A 16,860-nucleotide genomic window follows, 5' to 3' on the forward strand; every position below is an offset into this window, starting at 1 on the left:
CTACTTGTTCTATATGCAGTTAGGAGCAAGAAGATGGTTTCTGCGCAATCATTAGCTGCCCAAATGCTTATTCCTTGTGGTCTGCATTCAGAAACATTTGCCAATTGTCTGCAGAATCAAAATGATGCAAATCTGACCCAGATTGGTTATTTCTACTCGACTGAGTTACAAACTGCTCTCAAGTACTTATGATCCTTTGCCACATTAGGCATGTAACAAATGATTTTGTGCATGGCAACAAGGCAGCTCAGCCCCTATGAAGACCTCTGCCAGGTTCATTCATACAGATCTGAACTTGGATTCATTCAAACTTATTTGAACCTGGAATAGAAACAATAGTACTTTTAAGAATGAATACACTACTACTATTGGTTACGAAAACAGAAATCACATGGCAACGTCTCGCTGGCCATATCAAAGATGGCTCGGCAACGCCGGGCCTAGATTTTTCTAGTCCAACAACGGAATTGGCAATTGGCATCTGCCACTTCCACCACTGCCAGAGACAATGGTTCATGTGGTCAAATCCCTGAAAATGAACACACGCACCTAGTATGGTCCAAACCATGCGCGCTATGAAAACATCCGTGCATTGGCCAATTTGCAAAAGTTTTACGAAACTGCAAGAGGGCAGCTCCAAGGACACGGCGTGAAGGTAAGTCACGCCAAGGTACGGCTACACTGATACCACGGTGCGGTCGCTGTCGCGTGTCACCGCCGTGTCGCTGGACCAGCCTACAAGATCACGCCCAACTTGCGAGATCCGTGCGTATCCGGCGAGACGCCCCGCTTTACGCAAAAAACATCCACCACGAAGAAGAACCGTGAAGTCATCGTCCAGCATCACCCTTAATTCAGAGCGTCCGATTCTGCAAATGCCTTGTTTTCCCTCGCAATGACACTTGTTTATAACAAAGATCGTGGACGAGTTGCTTGTGATGCAGACTGCTGCTGCCTTGGTGAGGTCGAGGTGCATTAGCAAACAAAACACTTCAGCAGTTTAGAGGATGGTAATCGTGTAAATGCAAAAGATACATGTCAAGCACAGTTCACAGTTCATCTGACCATAATCAACCAACCATTGTTGTTCACAAATCTTATAACATTAAATTGGTTCATTATTCCTGCAAATTGCGACAACAGAGGTCCAAGTTAATATCAGTTTGCACAAATAAGATTTAGGCTGCCTTAAAGATGCAAAATATCTTTAACTCACATCCTCAACATCCTCAATCCAGTTCTCTGGTTGCCCAAAAGATGCAAAATATCTTTAACTCACATCCTCAACATCCTCAATCCAATTCTCTAGCTGCCTAAAAGACGCAAAATATCTTTAACTCACATCCTCAATCCAATTCTCACAAATGCTATATAATTCCCTCCTTCCTTACGCACAACACCAACTAGGCGATAATTGATGTCATTCTCCTTGATTCTGCATATTACATGAAATAGTTATGACATCAACCACAAATACAAGAATATCATTGTTCTTTTATTTTTGCACGCTCTTTTGAGTGCACATTCAATTCATAAAAGAATTCCTTCCATGACACAATTGTTTATGATGATCAATATTTTTATAATAATAGATGCTTATTCGTGTGGGAAAAATAGCAATTTTGCTTCTTATTTATAATATGGTCATATCCATGCATGAACCAATAATGTGTGAAGTCGAATCAATGATGAAATGTGTTTTGTGATAAAAAAATGTGTATATGTTGAAAATTATTTCTAGTAATTTCTATAAGATTTTGAGTTATATCCCCAAATATTAATTAATTAAATCTTACAATAGTTAGGTTCATTGTGTGCATTGCCCATCTTCTATAATGTTGCATGAAATGAGTGAGCTCATAGGTCATGGACTCTAGTGAAGAATGGCTGCCAATCAAATCTTGACAATGAAAAGGGAATGCAATGTAAGCAACTGCTACCAAAACTTTAAAGGAAGTAATTCATAGCATACTAGTAGCATATTGCATATTTTCCCAGGAGTTATAATTTAGCATCAGCGTTAATGGGTGTTGATGCTTGCCACAATTGAGTTTAGCATGCATTGGAGTTAAAATTTGGTTTCATGGCATTACTCCCATAATTCAGTTTGTTACCTAATTGTTAAGTTACAACGATATGCATCCTAATGTTTTTCTTTTATTTTAAACCCTTGCAACAAAACATGAAAAAAAAACTAAGCAAAAAAATTAAGGTAGTACCTTGCATCAAGCTTCTCAAAGTGCAAATTGGAGTGGGAGTTTTTCAATTGAGTCACCAATATGTGTCCACCCTTGCTTATAGTCTAACTTTTATTATCTTGTTGGGCATCACCACATTCCATCATACCTTCCTCTTCTCTCCTGATAATATCCATAGCACCTAAGCAATCCCCAATACATATAAGATCAAGATCATCAAAAAGACTAAGGGGTCTTAATGGAACTACGAAGGAAAGGAGAACATTGTGTTGTACTATCCAAAAACGCCCTTCCAAATATGTAATCAATGCTTTTAGGAGAATCATTTGATAGTTTATGTGCTTTATTTTCCTCTCTACATAGAGCATGGAGAATACATAGAAGAAGTTGTTCGCTATCTTGCATGTAGCCACCGCACTTAGAGTAAATATATGAAAATGGATTATGTGTGCTAAGTAGTGTGCTAGCCTTATCCTCTTTCTTTTCTTCTCCATCCTTATGAGAGAAGCTCTCATCCCTCTTCTCATCCGTCACGGGTGCCTCATCTAAAGCACTAGCTCCATAAAAAGCTTCTTCAGAGGAGTAGAAAATGTCCCTTTTACCCTAGCAGAACCTGAGGGTATCATAATCTTGATCAGCATGGGAAGTGAAAGAAGATTTTGCAACACAGCGTTGAAGGAAGTATTTACCCTTTTCCTCATTCCTTTGACAAGAAAAGAGGTTGATGATGAATCATTGATAACTTCCACAGCCTTACCATCCACCAAAGTCTCTTTAGACATTGTAATTGCCATATTCCATTCACATGAAAAGCAGTACCTAGATATTAGATCAAGAAATTCTGCAGCCCACCAGTGTTCCTTCCATGCGGCATACGTTCTAGCATGGCCTTGTGGCTTGCCATCTTCATCTCGTGCGCAGGAATTCTTCCCACAATGTAAACACACCCACATCTTTACCTCAGTCCCATCTTTACCACGTTTCTTCCTAGCATCCCCTTTCTTTGGTGCAGTAGCTCCCATTCGGCAGATGTCACAGAACGTACTCTTAGAATTCAAGATTTCTGAGGATGTTGTTCAACTGGCTGGCATCATCACATTGGTAGTGAGAACATTGCCGCACCTCTTCCACCTTCTGGGCCTCCACTTGTGCATCCTCCCCCCTGAATTATCCTTTGCATCTGTGGACTACTGTTGCTGCTGCTCCACTTGCACGTCCCCCTCCGTCTGTTGTGCCTCCATCTACCGTGCGTTCTTGGTCTGCTGCTTCACATAATCTAAGAGCCACTTGATATCCGGCAACTGCTCCACGATCGGCACATCTGGGGCATCCTATGGGGGCAGGGTCTTGGGCTTGTCCTGTGGCTTTTCCATCTCCACCTATTGTTGCTCGGTCGCTAGCTCTTTGGGCAGCTGTTTCGCCTCATGTATCTCCTCCTTTTCTGGCGGTGTGCCCCCTGGAGGTGGCTTCTTCACGTCCTTGGGTTTCACTTGGGAGGCATCTTGTGGGGTGGTGGTGGGCTGATCTGTGGGCTTGGCCTGGCCTTGGCCTGGCAAGCTTGTTACGCTGGCTCTTCCCCATCGGCAACTCAAACTTGCATCCAATTCACCCAAATTGTAGGCATCCAAAAATCTTGATTTTGGTGAGCTAGACGAGCAGCAAAATCAACTGGTGTAGAGAGAAAGAAAACAACGTCAAAATCAGATTGCAGGGGTGGCATGGCATCGCCGAGTGCACGAAGAGTCCAGAGCATCCAAAGAATCATGCAAGACGGAAGTGGGGCTAGGGTTTACTCACAATGTAAGAAGAACTGGTGGGCGACCTCAGCCCCATCTTTACCATGTTCTTCCTGGCATCTCCTTTCTTTGGTACAGTAAATCCCATTCGACAAATGTCACAGAACGCACTCTTAGAATTCAAGATTTCTAAGAGGATGTTGTTCAAGTGGCTGGCATCATCACATTGGTAGTGAGAACATTACAGCACCTCTTCCACATCCTGAGCCTCCACTTGCGCATCCTCCTGAATTATCCTCCTTTCCATCTATAGACTGTTGCTGCTCGATTTGCACGTCCCCCTCCGTCTGTTGTGCCTCCATCTGCCGTGCCTTCTTGGCCTGCTGCTTCACGTCATCCAAGAGCCACTTGATATCCTCAATCCAATTCTCTGGCCAATTCGCAAAAGTTTTACGAAACCTCAAAAACTGCACTAGCACTGACTGTCGTTTCAATGCCTCTGCGTACACGGCTCCAAGGACACGGCCTGAATCTACGGCTACACCGATACCGCGGCGCGGTCGCCGTCGCATGTCACCGCCGTGTCCCTGGACCAGCCTACAAGATCACGCCCGACCTGCAAGATCCGTGTGTATCCGGCAGCGAGATGCCAATCTGCGGTACCACGACAGCTACCCGCTTTACGCAAAAACATCCACCACGAAGAAGAACCGTAGGCGCGCGCGGCCACTGGAAAGAAAAAAGGTAGCCTCGTTTGCAAGGAGCCAAGCACACAAGCACGTAAACACTCAAGTTCAAGTGAGACGTACGCGGGTTGTGCCAAGGACTTTCATTGGAGATCGACCTACCTCCTCGCTCGTCGTTAAGAATGAGCTCTGAGCTGCCTCTGACTCTCTACCGAATTACCGATTAAGAATGACAGGAGATCGGCCTGCAGCCTAGTTGTCTTACAAAACTGTAAGCACGCGCCCAGCCTTCGTCTGATCAGCAAGCGTCGACACCCGATTCGATCGGCGTCACAGTCGTCGCGCCGTGGAGTCATCATCCATCCATCATCACCCAGAATTAAGATTTCAGAGTGTCCCGATTCCGCGACCGGCCCAGCTTTCCCTTTGCAAAGGGCACTTGTTTATAGCAAGATCGTGGACGACGAGTCGCCCTGCGAAACGGGCACTTTGTTTACGAGATCATGGGATCAATCATGGGCTGCAACGCGAGGCGCTCATTGGCAGGATCCATGCTGCCGTGAGATCATCTTCGGAATTCAAATCCGGATGGGGAGGATCGGAGGTCAAGTGAAGATGCTAAATTGCAGGAAATCAGTGACTTCGATTCGCGCAAGATATGTTGTGTAGTGGGTAAAGCACCTACCTATAGGTCAACTAGCCTAGCGTCCCCATCATCAATAATGTAAGCTTCGAATGAGTATGCAACTTATCAAGAACTAGAAAGGGCAAGCTGGTCTACACAACGTTGTCTAAGAGCCTACTGCAGTTGAGTTGAGTAGCATAGTATATTCATAAGAGTCAAGATGTTGAGATGAGTATTACTCGAGCGCTTTCAAAGGACTATATTACGATTTAGGGTAAGTGGGTTTAGAGCACTCCAAGGGCCAAATCTCGGTAGTGCCCTAATAATGAAGGTTTAAAATTGTGTAGTGTAGGCGTTTGTTGATGACATTGTTGACGCTGCTTATGCTTTGTGACACTCCACATTTAGTTTGAAAGTACTAAGCGTATGGAAAGGCGGAGGACCATAATCTAGGTCCCGAGTGAAGCTTACCGTTACTAATTGGAGCATCCACGTGAATCCTCGCATGAAGCACCAGCAAAGAGTTGTAAATTCTCCAAAAAGGTAAAATATATGACCATTGATTTTGTGGAATCAATCACAATTGACAACAACAGTCACTTGATTTAAATTATATCTAAAATACACGCATTTACATTTGTTATTTTAAAAAATTAAAACAAAATACTCACAATACCAGCTTATTATAAATTACACACGTTTGTCATTGGGTCAAAATTCCAAAGATCCCTAATACCCATTTGTAAATTATTCACTACCGTTATAACAAAATCCATAACCTTTGAATCATTACATATGCCTTTTCACTTAAACAATGAACTTTTGTTGTTATTTTGTTATTTTCTTGATATTCACAGTAGCCCCGTGGAGCCACGCGAGCAAATGAACTAGTACTACGGATTAGTGCTATGTTCAAATTAGAGCATAGCTCAACTGCTTAGCTTTCTTGCAGTATCCTCGTTCAATTCCTTTACGTTCCAACGAGGGCGAAGCATCCACCTGGACTTACTGACCGGCCGGCTAGTTCCGTTTACATAGAGGCAGAACAGCAAATACGTGCATCTACAGAGGAAAGAGCAGTACTGACGTACTGTTATCAATGTGATTGGTGCCTTTGCATATTTAGCACGGCCCGGTATCATTGATGCAGCCGGGGCGGCAGGTGACACGGCTCCCGGTCAAATCAGCCCCCTGCTCCTCGCCGGCGAGACACGGCTAGCTTGCCTTTAGTGAACAGTTCCTATCCCACTTAACCCGCCATTAACTCCAAATCGGCCCCCTTAATCAACCACCGCCACTACCATATGGTCCCTAGCTAAGACGGCAAAGCCTGCTGGAGGAGCCGGTCGATGGATGGATGATGGAGCCAAGATGAAGTTAAGGCCGCTACCTGATCGGTGATCGCAGAGGGGGGATAGATCTGCGCTCGTGCGGGTGCGATGAAAAAAGTCGGGGGTAGCACCGGCCGCCGCCCGTGCGCCCCCCTTGCAGTCAATCTGCCGGGTGCCGACACGTACCGAGCGAGCTCGCGCACACCTGCCGCATTGATGCCGTCGGCCCGTCGCATCGCACGGACTGATCATCGTTGGGCTTGCTTGCTAGCACTTTTGTACTGCGCCATCCCTCTCGCTCTGCAAACGGCGACCGCGGCAAACGTATACGTGCCCCCTATGTCGAGATTAACTGATTAAGAATGGATTAGTGACCGATGTTTGGGCGTTACCGAAGACAAAAATGCTGCAGCGGAGACGACGTATCCGATCCTGGACCGTGTATAGTAGCTAGCTACAGCAAGTTGCAGAAGGCGGGCTAGCCGGTCGGTCCAACGCGAACTGGACTCATGCGCGTACTATTCCAGGGTGTCGAAAGACTGCAAACCACTCCAGCAACAGCAAGAATACGGGCGCATGCATGCAGGCAGGGGGGCCGCGCGCGCATGTGTTTGATGCCGCGTCGCTCTCGCAGTCTCGCGTCGGAGGGAGTAGGCTGGGGAAGCCCTGCCCTGGGGGCTGGGGCGAGTGAGCCCCCTCCTACACTGACAGCACGAAATCTTTTGGGTTCCATGTGCGGATCCCTCCCTCCCCTGGCCTGTGGCTCGCCGAAGCTCGACAGGCCGGGGGGTTGGGGGGGCGAGCTCGATCGACCCGCGCGTGCATTTATCAGCCCATCGACCGACCGCGCATCGGTCGGTCGGTGCGCCCGCGGCTGTCGTCGCACCATTGGCCCAGAACACACCGCGACCGCACGCACGCACCATCAGCTCGTGCATGGACGCACGACGACGATGCATGGTCCCTTTGAGCTGGTCGCCTCGCCCCCACCAGGCCACCACACACCAAGGTCCAACGCCGGACCAGACCCCAGCCAGGCAGGCGCACGCTCTCCTCGACCCTCGGCCGCACGCACGCGTGCGGTTGCGCTGCGGGCACGGGCGCACGGCCCCAAACACGCACGGGCTCCCCGCAGGCGGCCGCGCCTGCGAATGCTTTCGGCGCCGGCCGCACCCACACGGCTGGTCCTTGCATGCTGCTGCGGGATACGGGCGATCACCCGGGGTTCGGCGCATCCGGCTTCCTCACGCGCCTCCCGCGCGCGGGGACGGGCACGCCAACGCCATGGCGGGGATCACGTATACGACAGGGACGGGGTAGCGAACCGGGCGGCCGTGACCGGACGCGGGAGCTGGGTTGGCCGGGTTCCAGCTTAGCGGCCGGCGCGCTAACGAAATAATCAGGTGCGCTGTACTTGGGCAGGCGGGTGGGCGGGCAGGCTAGTTAATCATGGCGCTAATATAATCCATGGCGGATCCAGCACAGAGCAGTAGCAGCGGCTACAACTAACTAACCGACTAACTAACCGGCCAACCTAGGAGCAGTTTGCGGCGGGAGTGGAAAGCATCTGCGTCGACGACATGCATATATATGCTTGCCCAGATAATCATTCCGCGAGGTAGCTAGGCTGGCTGGAGTGCTTGGCGCACACTCACCGACCAGTGCATGGCTGATCAACGAGCGCCATTAACGCGAAATGGTCATTAAAGTTAAAAACATTTCAGGCTTCGTGTTACAGCATGGAAACTTAACATTTGAAATACCAAGAAATAAATGTCATATGCAACATTAACGTTTTTTTCAATAATACACAGAAGCTACGTATCTTTGTATTAATTAAGAAGAAAAAATTCTCAAAAAGGTTTACAAGATGTGCAGGTTGAAGGTGCTCGTGGAGTAGCATTAAGCTAGTCTCGGTGGAAGTTTCATAGAGAGTTTCATCAGTATTAATTTCTATGCCACATCAGCAATTTTGCTAACATGGCAAGGTCTTTATGAGGAGAAAGAGGATATAGTTTTATGAAATGAGAGAGGATGAAACTCAGTAGGCACAGTTACCAAATTTGCAGTTTTGATAACAGTGCAATGAAATTGTGCATTAAGATAAATAAGGTTGTAATTCTTACAAAAGAAACAACTGGGGCAGGCTAATCCTGCAACATTGATGTGAAAAGTTCACAACATTGAATACGTCGCCTGAAAAAACCGAAAGTTTCAAGTTCCTACAACATAGCAATGTGCATAAGTCAATGCTTCCATCATCACAACAATTCACTGTCAGCTAGCTATAAAGCCATCTCCAATGGTGCTGACGATTTTGCTAGGTGACCTAGAGGTTAAAGAATAAGGTTATGTTTGGATCCACCAGGCACCAGCTAAACATTAGATGGTTAAATTTAGCAGTTAAGGATCCAAAGAGTACCCTGGCTAAGCTTTAGCTGGCTAAAGATTTCTTTAGCTGCTTCAACCCAGCTAAAGCACAAAAGACCAAAATGGCCCTCCTCGGTAAAAATGCCCCCTCCCCCCCCCCCCCCCGATCCCCTCCCACGCCCCTGCGCGGCTCGGTCCTCGCGTGGTCCATCGCCACCGTCGCCAATCCCCGCGCACCGGTCTGTCACCCCCGCCACCGCTTGTCAAAAACCGACGACCCCCCTCCCCCCCCGCCGCCCAACTAGCTTCGGACGACGTGCATGGGGGCGCTCCTTCTTGGTCCGCCCAAGGTGCTCCAACAGCACCGGCGAGGCAGCGGGCCGCGACGTGGAGCTAGGGCTGGAGGAGCTCCCGTGCCATGACCGCATACGCCGTCGCCAAGGATGCCGTCTCGCCAAGGATGCCCCCGTCGCGCCACCTCCCGCGTCCCACCGCGCCGCCACCCGATAGGGTAGGGGCCACCACACTGAGGCTGCGGCTCCCTCGTCGGGGGAGGAAGGGCCGCCGCGGGCACCCTCGATGGGGAGCAGCGCCGGAGCGATGTGGGCGCAGGCGTGGCGGGAAGATGCCAACGGAGTCGCATCGAACGGACGCAGGCAAGGTGGAAAGGCGCCCGACGGGGAGGATGGCGCGGGGGCTGATGAGGAGGGGAGGATGGCGGCACTTAGGTGTCTGTCAGCCCGCTACGTGGATGGGAGAAGAAGATAGATGGAAGAAGAGGAAGATAGATGAGAAGGTGGGAGGGGTAAGATAGACAAATAACTCCTCAATCACTATTTAGGTGGTGGATTTAAAGTTCCAAACACACGTAGCTAACTCACCTTTAGCTGGCTAAAAAAGAGACACTAAATTTTAGCCAGCTAAACTTTAGATGGGTGGATCCAAATAGGATCTAAATAAAAGTAGCAAAAGACTACGATACTAATTATATGATTATATCAAAACATCGAATTGTGTGTTGTAGAGATGGCTGGTCAAAAAAGTGCCATCGGGACATGTTCGAAACCACCGCCTCCTCCGGAGGAGGGCGTTGTGCCTTTTGCCCTCCTCTGTCCTCTGAGCTCCACGTTAAGCAAAATATGATGTCAACTGATGACATCACTACCCTGTCGGAGACAACATAAGGGTAGCCACATCAGATTTTTCACCTCCGTGGATCAAAGAGTAAACGAGCAGTGATAAAGACTAGCTATAATAAGAAGACAATCTATAATGCTTCTCAAGATGCTTGGAGACTTTAATTCATCCTATTGCGTACGGACCTTATTAAATTTGAAGTGCATATGCAATAGCTAGTCGATTGGAAAAGTTATATACTATACATTATGTTATCTACTTATAGCTAGTAGCTTACTCTAGTGCTGGTAGCTTATACCTAGAGATTACTTCAATACTGAGCATATCAATACATCAAACTGTGTTGTAGAGATGGCATGTCAAACACATACCATCGATGTTCGAAACCATCGCCTCCTCCGGAGAAGGGCATTGTGCCTTTTGCCCTCCTCTGTGCTCTCACCTCCACATCGAGCAAAATGATGTTAGCTGACGACATCACTACCCCTTCGGAGACAACATAAAGGTAGCCGATTTTTCACCACCATGGAACAAAGAGAAAAACGAGCAGTGATAAAGGTTATCTACTCAGGATAATCTATCTATAACTTAACCCGTGCTCCCGCACGGACTAATATTTTTAAAAGCTATTATATTTAAAAGTTATTTAGAAATCAAACTTCTAACTAATAATTAAAATTGTTAACATACTACTCTTTTATTTTTTGATACTTCAACGTAATACTCATATAAACGTGAACTTATCTTTATCCAGTCATTATTGATTTTTAATTAGTAATTACTCCATAAAATTTTTCACCCACATTCACACTTTTCTCATTTTGTATGGCACCTCCATACATTGCATTTAGCATAAAAATCACATTACTTCCTCGCATAAATGGTCTACATGGTGACACCCATCATACATATATACCTTAACTTAGTATTTCTATATTAACAATGATATAAATAGGTAATTTAGAATCATATATTAGTTTACCTTTGGACATTTCTATATGATGCACATGATGATAGTTAGATTAAGATTTAGGTGTTTACTTTAGGTTATTTTCAGTAATGATACACATGGGTAACTTATATACAAATTTAGAATGGTATTTTAAGTTATTCTTTACAATGATATGCATGAGTAATTTGGATAAAAATTATGGTGTTACTTTAGATTATTTTTTATAATGATAGAGCTTGATAATTTAGATATAGGTTTAGGGTTTATATGTTTCTGATTGTGATAGATTTTAGTTAAAAGTTACTGTATAACGTTTCCATCCACATTTATAATTGTTAACATTTCACGTTGTATCGCAAGTATGCGCTTGAATTTGTTTAACGGACCCTAAATTTGAGCTATAATGTTAATATAGAAATCTATATTCTCATCACTTCCTTTATATCTTTATAAATGATAACACACCCCATGCGTATATACCTTAATTATTATATGACATACCAATAGTGTAAGAAATGGACGATTTCGAATCATATTTTAGTGTATATCTTAATTAAGGTGGTTTGAATTCAAATTTAGGGTCACCTCATGTTATTTTTAATAATAGCATATGTGGATAATAATGTGGATAATATAGATGCAAATTTAAGGAATTATTTTAAATTATTTTTAAGTATTAGTGGTTGGCAATTTAGTTGCAAATTTGGAGGATTATTTGAAATTATATTTATAATGGCAGAAGTGGGTAATTTTGTTAAAGATTAGGGGTTACTTTAGTTTATTTTATATAATAGCAGAGGTGGTTAATCTAGATATAGATTTAGGAGGTTACTTTAGACTATCTTCATAATGGCATAGGTGAGTATTTTTTTTAGAAAATATAATAGATCCAATGAGTACGATGATTTGAGTCTACTGATTGATGGCAAGATGTTTACTTTTTGTGAGAATTTTTAGGATTTCTCTTTTTTTTTAGAGTGTCCACCTAGGATCCTAGGTGGCTTTACTTGGAGGCTTACATTGTAATAGTAAGATGCTTCTCAGGATGCTCGGAGACTTTAATTCATCCTATTGCAAATCGACCTTATTAAATTTGAAGTGCATATGCGATAGCTTGTGAATTGGAAAAGTTATATATACATTATGTTATCTACCTATAGCTAGTAGCTTACTCTATTGTTGGAAACGCTCTAAGATCTGATTCCCGATAGAATTAATTAACAGGTCGGTTAAGGTGGTGGAGAAGAGTATATACTCCGATCCATGTATTTGAAGGCTCATATTCTTTCTGACTGCCAGTTGGATGCCGACATGGCAAGCATTAGAATAACCTGCGCTGCACTCTGGATCGCTCATGTCATGCGTGAGCTTCAGCGTCGACTAAAAGATGAGCAAATAATCAAATCCGCTCCAGTCTTATTCCGTTGGTCTTTACAGCCAAAATGGTGACGGCGCCTGGACTCTCTCCGTCGACAAAGGACTGCATCGTACTATCCAGGGTTTTTTAGAGCAAGGGAATTTCTGCGTTGGACTGAAACGGCGGCCCTTGGGATTGTCAAAACTTGAAAGGCCAGTCAGCTGTGGCATCGTGCACTGGTAGCCTCATGTGGTGCTAGTGACTAGCTAGCTGCAAAGGCTAGCTAGGGGGCGCTGGCTAATCAGATACTCCTATGTTTTTTCTTTAATCATGGGCTGGGAAGGCTGCTGCTCCATCAGGTAGATTCTCGCACCGTACGTGCTTAAAGGGCTTAAAAACAGTAGCCTCACGTATGGAGTACACACAGGTGGAAAATTGTTAAGAGGAGAAAGCTGATTAGGACGTACGTGTTTGCAGATGCCTCATGTTGCAACCGACCAGCTATACCCCTTTTTTTGCACTGGGCAATGCAGCAGGTGAAGTTCAGATCGAAATACAGTAGCCTTAGCTCAAGTGCCCTGTCGACGAGAGATCGAATACCGTACCAGATCCACTGGTGGTACGTCAGCTATCGCTTAACAATCTTTGTGTTCACGGTTGCTTCGTGATTCAGAAACAGTGGTGCTGCCGCGCACTATCCATCAGTCGTCTCATGACTTGACGGGGGCACCACTGTTGATGATAACCAGCTTTGCATGCCAAAAATCCATCAACACACGCATTATCATTCGTTGTTGTTTGCCCGACCCACACCCACCCAACCCAAGCAGCCGTTGCCCCCATTGCAAGAACAAGTACGTGCGCCGCTGCACCTGCTGCGAAGTGTACTTGTCACATGCGGGGTCGTACCGTGTGCCAGGCCACATGGGCTGCTCTCGCGACGGTCGTGTGCCTTTCGGTGTTCGCCGAAGCGTGACATGCCTCGGGGGCAGGAATAGGATGCCTCACCTCTCCCAACTCCGATGGGGTTCCACGAAAACAATGGGCCGGGAGGGAACAGCTCGGTTGGCGCATCACGTCACGCTCGCTCGCTCGCTACCGGCAAATTAGGCCAGTTCCAACCCTCCGCCTCAGCGTGGTTTTCGTAGGATCAAGGGGCTGTTTGGATCTTTAGTCGTGACTAAAATTCATATCATATCGAATATTCGGATGCTAATTAGGAGGGCTAAATATGAGCTAATTATAAAACTAATACATATATGGAGACTAATTCACGAGATGAATCTATTAAGCCTAATTAATCCACCATAGCACATGTTTACTGTAGCATCACATTGTCAAATCATGGACTAATTAGGCTTAATAGATTCGTCTCGCAAATTAGTCTCCATATGTGCAATTGGTTTTGTAATTAGCCTATATTTAATACTCCTAGTTAGTATCTAAACATTCGATTTGACAGGAATTTTAGGAGGTGCTAAAGAAACAAACACCCCCTAAGTATAGTGCCATATAGGCAAACTGTTGAGGTAGCAAGAGCGTTAACGAGAAGAGATATAAAAATGTGGAGAAACCAAATCTCATGCAAGATATGATGTTGACATGATCTCCAATGACGAATGAGAGAGGGGAGAGAGGAAAGAAAATTTATCACGTTAAGAAATTATGGTTGGAGGTGTAGTTTGTAGAGATAATATCTTGATGATAGGACACCGTTGGTTGGACGGAGGCCGCGCGCGGCGGCCGGCCGGCGGCGTAGGGGAGAATTAACGGCCGGCGTCGTGGCGGCCCGCCGATCGAGCTGTCGCCGGAGCGGGGGAAAGCGTCGCGCGGCGGCTGACCTGGCGCGCACGTGGGGGCAACACGTGCAGGATCGGCAATGATGGGAAGGGAAAGTTATCCGGGCCGGGAGCGCACGTGGAACGTGGGCCAAGCCTGGCAGTGGCAGGGGCACCTGCGTACACAGTCACTCTCACCCCAGACTTCAGTGCTGGCGAGAGAGTGCACGGGGACATGTTACTTTTCACCTCGGGAATGGCGCCCACTGTACTTGGCGGCGCAGGCGATGATGCGGGGCTGAGCTGACACACGCGCGAGGCTGGCCAGAGCGGCCATCGGCGGGTGCGGGGCATGTGGGCCGGCGTCCGGCGAGATGAGATTGAGAGATCGATCGATCGACCTCGACACCGACAAAGTTAGGAGACGGACGGGTACAATGAGTGGCGAGCTGGGCGTCAGCCTTTTGGCCCACACGGCAGTCTCGTACACGACCCTCTTCTTCGTACGCAGCAGAACAGAGTGCTCCTGGCTGGCCGAAGCAGATGCCCGGTACGAACCCCTTGATCTTGAATGTACGATGCGCGCCTTGTGTGAATTCGCCCGCAATTGTACCGCCCATGTAAATTTGCAACCTTTTTTTCTCTCTAAAAAAAGATAGAAAAATTTGAGCCATGCCACACCAAACCAAACCTTTTTTGTTTTACATTTAATTCCCAGCGGTGAATTTTCAGTAAGAGTGTGGTTGGTTCCAGCAAGGAACTCAAAATAAACAGCTCAAATTCTCATTAAATAAACGGATAAACACCTTCCCTTTTCAAGCGCTGACTTATGACTCGCTTCCCAAAGGTGGAGCAAGAAAACATGCAGGCCGAGGCGGATGACGAACAGATTGCTGACAACAAGTATACCACTGAACGTGCAAAGCTTACATCACTGCCACCGTGTCACGTTGAAGGAGTTATCCCACTAATTCAGTGCCTTGTTGATCGTATTAAGCACCAACAACTAATGGCACAAACTTCTTTTCTTTCAGAACTGAAATGTTGTTGCTTCTACAATATGTCAGAGAACTCTGTGCTTTGAAATGGAAATTGTATACAACTAATGTAGCTAGCTTCCAAACTTAGAGAGGAAATTTGTCCAAGCAATCAAATTTCAATTTTATTATGTGTTAAAAAGGAAGGACATGGTTCAAGAGAAAAGCTAGCCTGCTTGAAAATGATATAATGCAAGATTAAATATAAGTAAGAATATGTGCCTACAAACTCTGGACAAATTTCGCCAATGTAAATCTTATGAGCACAACTTTAGAATAGAGTCACAACTATTGTTTCAAACTTCAGTCCTGACCTTGGGCAGCACCATAAAACTTGGGTAGTAGTATGCATCTTGTTTCTCACAAATAGCTACTTGCATACAGCTCTTTCCTTAGATATTGTAATGGTCATCTAATTGATGCCGACAGGACTATATTATTGTCTGATTTTTTGCTAAAATTTTCATTTTCCTCGCTGTTTACTTGAGGGGTGCGTGTTAAATCTATAAACTTAAAACGAATCTAACATATGTTGTGTGTCGTCCAAATACTCGACGGTCGCACTCGGCCCACCAAATGTCAAGATCAACCCAGGCAATCACATGAATAAAATCTTAACCTTACCATTGCAACTCTAGACATGTAAGTTTCGCATAAAAAAGAGCCATTTAAAGTGGTACAGTGAATAAACCGTATTGCAAAGGCTACTCATGCAGTTGCTAAACACATATTAGGTTATTTTATAAAGAGCAAATTAAAAAAAAACAATGACAGCATGGAACTAATATTTTAGAGAGACAAAGTTATACGGATGGATAAACAAAGCGAATCATGTTCATTAGTAAAAGGTTCCTAAGGGTTTGCCATGTTCGGTAAGTGGTAACCAACGAGTCTATATATTCTCAGAGAATTTTGACCACCCGGCTAAAAATATAATAAATTTCAGACGAAATTTACACAATTCTTAGAAACATGTCAAAATTTTAAACGCAACTAGAGCTGATTTCAGTCTAGTAAACTTTAGCACGACTGATACTGTACCGAAATTACCTGGGATCGAATGATTCATTTCAATTCCAAGGATATCCTCTGAAGTGTTACTACAGATCAGTGGAGATGTACTATTATATTTTATTTCTACTACTGGTTCCCAGAATTCCTGAAAACCACACACTGAAAACTAGCACTGCCAGTTACTGTATCCCCTCATTGTAATCCGTGGGCGCGTGGACAGAATTCACATTTGGAATTTTGTTTTCCGGAAGGAGAATGGGGTACCATGTTCTAGGAAGCACTGTAAACAGAGTGCGCATAAATAAAAGGAACCTTTCTCAAAAAACAAATAAAAGGAATAGCATCGTCCAAAGCCAAACAGAGAAGCTCTCCGAAAAGAGTGTACTAATAAAGAAGCAACGTAACTTTGTTTCATCTGTTTGGGACACATTCAGCATCAGGGAAACAAATAAGCTGAGACAAGCAGTACACCCACTTACGGCCAAAAGATTCTTGTTTGCACATGGCAAAGATAATGACAGTTAAGTCATGCAGCATTAATAATGAAATCCTAGGATTAAAGAATTGCGATTTCCACTATTAGGGATTACTAGAACATTCAGGCCCCATAGTCCATTGATCACTTTGAGGCCAAGGAAA

The 16,860-nt window shown here is 45.3% G+C and overlaps 1 long non-coding RNA gene across 1 annotated transcript; it reads right to left on the bottom strand.

The window, feature by feature from the left end:
* Positions 1 to 264: 264 nt before the first annotated feature.
* Positions 265 to 4,516, bottom strand: LOC117842691 (uncharacterized). The gene is made up of 5 exons (XR_004637558.2): positions 3,996 to 4,516; positions 2,888 to 3,866; positions 2,220 to 2,811; positions 1,217 to 1,435; positions 265 to 1,124 (listed from the first exon to the last, which is right to left on the bottom strand). It is a non-coding gene; the product is annotated as an uncharacterized lncRNA (long non-coding RNA).
* Between the last annotated feature and the right edge of the window lie 12,344 nt (positions 4,517 to 16,860).

Source organism: Setaria viridis, chromosome 2 (assembly GCF_005286985.2).
Source record: "Setaria viridis chromosome 2, Setaria_viridis_v4.0, whole genome shotgun sequence".
Classification (NCBI taxonomy): Eukaryota; Viridiplantae; Streptophyta; class Magnoliopsida; order Poales; family Poaceae; genus Setaria; species Setaria viridis.